This window comes from Geospiza fortis, unplaced genomic scaffold, assembly GCF_000277835.1.
Source record: "Geospiza fortis unplaced genomic scaffold, GeoFor_1.0 scaffold194, whole genome shotgun sequence".
Classification (NCBI taxonomy): domain Eukaryota; kingdom Metazoa; phylum Chordata; class Aves; order Passeriformes; family Thraupidae; genus Geospiza; species Geospiza fortis.
In genome coordinates, this window is record NW_005054322.1 from 6,326,167 (window position 1) to 6,330,539 (window position 4,373).

The window sequence follows — 4,373 nt, forward strand, 5'->3', positions numbered from 1 at the left end:
ACTCAGTGCTTTCCCCGCATCTTTGCCAGCATCAGAAGATAGACAGGTGTCCCACTTGTAGGTAAGATGACACTATTACATTATTTGTATTGGGTCTACATGCACAGAGAGCAGGCTGCCAGTAGATAAGCATTTCTTACTGGGAAATCACTCGTTCATCATCCAGACATTCCTTATTTTAAAAAGTCTGATTAAGAATAGTGGAAATTTAGGATTGAAACCAGCCATGTTTTTCATGAGTTTGTGCAGGGCTGAGACAATTCCCTGGTAAAGGAGGATGGTTCTGGGACCTGTAATCCCAGAACTCGGTCACTTTGGCCGTGTTGGCAAGGGCAGAACAGGCATTCCTCCCTTCAGCTGAGGGGCTGATGCAGAATAAACCTCCTCGGCCTCTCCCACAGCCACCAGGCTTGTCAGCAAGAGGACACAAAAGAGAAAATCAATAGCTGTAGCTACTATTTTAGAGCTTTCCAAAATGTAGAGCACCTGGTGGCTTTATATAGTAGATGATAAGTAATAACTTCATAAAGACAAAACAACATACGGAGGGTTTATGGCAAATCATAAAGATTATTTTCCTCTTTTGTTTTGCATTGACATGTTATTTTTATGTGCACCTAGAGATTAAAAGACTGATGTTAGCAACAACAGCATTGTGTAAGACAACTGTCTTTCAGAAATATGGCAAATTTTGTTATAAACTGTTAGTAAGAGAATTCACAACATTTATCGCTATTAGAACCACCAGAAAAAGAAGTGTTGATGACAGGATAGTATTAAAATAGAAGTGGAGAGAGGATCTTTTGGTTAGAGCTAAGCTTATTGGCCAAGATTTAGGTCTGGATGGGACAGCTCAAAACCCTGGGTGTCTAATTCCACCCACAGTAGAAAAAATGCAATTTGTTTGACTTGGAAGGACACTATACAGATGGACAGGATCTGGTCACTTGAATTTGTTTTCTTACCTTCCTCTGAAAAATTTTCGGGTCTTTGAGTTGAGGTTCTCTTTTCTTGTCTGTTTAGTTGATTATTTTTTTTCCCCTAGCTGCTGCAAGATTGGACATAATTTCAGGCAAATGTACTAATTATCAGGTTATTTCTCTAACAGTACCTGTCTGTTTGGTTTTCAGTGACTGCATTTGAATAATTGGGTTGACTTTCTGTTGCTCCCAGTACATAGCCTCAAGTCTATTTTTGTACCTATACCTTCCTTTTTGATTTAAAATCGAGTACAGACATGACCTGAAGATCCAGTTTTGTGAGGTGCTCGGAACCCTGTTGTTGTGATCACTTTTCTGCAGACCACACAACTGAGAACAGATGGTGACCTGAAAGATAAAACTCCTTTGATTTGTTTTCTGGTCAAAGACTTAAGAATGAGGTGGAGGTTTGGTAGCTGCATCATTTTCCTTTGGGTTCAGGAACATACATATTCCCCTATGGCATATTATGTTGTCTTACAAGTCATACTGTAGTGAAAGAGTTTGTGGTCGAGCCTGTGATGTGTATATTAGCCAGGATTGATTTAGGTACAGTGACAGGATTTTCTGTCTTTATTCTGCTGTGCTGATTAGCTCCATCAAGTCAGTAGTGCTCCAGCTGTAACAGCAGCTTAGTCAATGGATTGAGGAGAAGCAAAATGGTAAAATCTATAAGCATTTTTCCATCTCCCTGCTAGGGTAGTTTTCTGACAATGTATTCCTGGGTGTTTGATTCAGTCTGACTTCAATGGTTGCAGCAGAGGGTAATCCACAGCTCAGGTTCCCTCGACCAACTATGAAGATTTCTCACAAGTGGGTCCTTTTAAAATTCAAAACACCAGGACCAATTTTAAAACTAGCTGCTCTTTCAGTATAGACAAGACCATGGGGACCATGTGTTTTGTTATTGCTTTATTCTGAGGAGGTATCTGCTCTTGTGGTTGCAAGAAAGATTGTGAATCCTAAAGCACAATGTAATAGCTCCCCTTTTCTTTTGAGCAGGTTAGACTGGGATAGAAATATTTCAGCTAACTTTCAAGTAAAATATTTCCATGCACAATGATCCTGAAAGGGGAATCAAAAGTTGATACAGTTGAAGCATGATAAGTTTAAAACATTAGGAGAAAATGGAATGAGAGTTTGGATGTTACCTTATATACACAATGTGTTTAATTTGTTCTGAATCAAAACAAAACTCCCTGGACAGAAAATGAATTATGAAATAAAGCTTATTTCCCTGCAAGCGACTAAGCCATGCAGCCAGCTTGTGGGGGCATTCAGAGACAGTTGGCAAAATTAGATGCTTCAGGATAGATGCAGAATTCAATGTACAGTTTCCATGAGGGAAAGCAGAATGGCAGCAGCTCAGGGAGTGAATGTACAGGCCATATAAGGCAAATAAATGAACTGCTGTAGAGATGCCATTAGCAAAGCAAACACTGACTTGGGGACCTTGGCATATACCATGGAAGAGATAAATTGCATGAATAAATTCATGCTTGTTTGCTTCTCCCTAGGCTTCCAATGCCAATTTTAACTGAGAAACAGTTTCCATGTGTGAAACAGAAGTTTTTCCACAGTCATTTTAATGCCAGGCAATTTCTACCCATGTCTGATCCCAACACATGCCTAATTTAGACATATTTATCACAGTTTCACTATAACCCAGGCCTTTGGCTAAGAAAAGAATGACAGACCTCAGTCTTTAAACAATTAAACAACTATTTAATAACAGTACTCAATTCTTCTCTTTCCTTACACCGAGAGCAGAGTTTCATTGACACAGTATTAGCTTAGTATCCCTGTCATTTCAGGCATTGGTAAAATGAATAGCAGGGGGTAGAGCACCACACTGATCCAAGCGAAGGCATGCAAGCAGTAAACAAGGAGGGTCTACACTCTCCAAAACGTTCACAGCTGCTTGCAGAAGTGGAGACCTGAGAGCCCGTGCATGCTTGGGGGCGGAGGCACAGCACCGGGTGGAAAGGTGATTTGAGGGGAGGATGCTGGAATGGTATGCTGTGGAGCAGGCTCCAGCTCTCAGTTTTGGGAAGGTCATAGCAGCTCCCTTTCTGTCAGACACCCCGTGGGCACATCCACTTTCATGTTTTGGTGTGGATCAAGGGCGTGCTTTTGAAGTGAATCTCTAGCTCATCCTCACTTACCACGTTTTATTTTGCCCAGCAGACGTGAGTACACTGAGTGGATCCAGATAGCAATATAGCAGAAGACAGGTGCCAGGAGTGCATCAGATGCGTTCTGAGTTCTTATGGGGCCCTCAGTTCACAGACCCAACCTAGAAGAAGAAAATATGGAAAAAAATATGGAAAAGTGTGAACATAATTTAGGCCCTCAACACCCTGAGATCTAACACCAGATTGATCCACATTACTTGCTAATAGAGATATATAGTAGGTGGATGTAGCCTAGGGGTAGTCAGCTGTGGGTATGGCTGCTTTGGGGTTATGCCTTCATTGTCTTCCTTGTGGAGTATTTTATTGCATATATTCTAGCATTCAGCCTACATTTAATCCACTTCTTTGATTTTTTGAAGCTCGTTTCCTTAAATATACTTGAAGTGTTAGGGTGGAAAACTTGATCATGCTAGATATTTTCCAATCCATTTCTTATCCCTTGAGAAAGTATGCATTTTCAGTAATATTCTGATTTTAAGACTTTGCATTACAGAGAAAAAAAATGTAAGTCTAATTTTAAAAATACAATAAAGTGGCTTTGTAATTCAATTCTGAAAATAGCTGCTGTTACTATTAAATGGTGTAAATGCAGACTGAGTGCAATAAACCTCACTTCCATTTAGCATTAATAATATTAATGAAGGGTGTTTAAATTACACACCAGGACTGTAAAAGAAACATTACCAAAGAGATTTTGCATGTCTGGTGCTGACATAATTTAAACCTGTCATAAAATTGTCTTGTATCTGAGAAATATATTCACGTTTCTGGGAGTAGAGGAAAAAACAGAATTGGAAATGTCTTTTTCTCCAGAGGCTCTCTGTGCAGAAGGCAAAAGCTCCTCAAAACTTTCCCACTTAAGACACTTTGGGAAAGGGCTAAAGCTCCTGTCTCACCGCTTGACCTAACCCATCCGGGAGGAGCTGCTTGGTACTGTGATCACATTTACTCTCGCTCTAGACCAACTCGGGAACTGTTGCGATCAAAATGCTGGATCAGCAGCTCGCATGCAGAGACAGACACAGTTCTTATCACACGCACACCATCAGGAGATTAGCCCATATTTTCCCATGTAAGGACTGCAGCCTTCCCCCTTTCCTTCCAGTACTCCTTCTTCGCTGTCTTTGCCCCCCTCTCCTCTCCTGCTCTTTCCTCCTCTCCGTCCCCGGCTTCACCGCCCCTTGCGCCCCGCACTGAG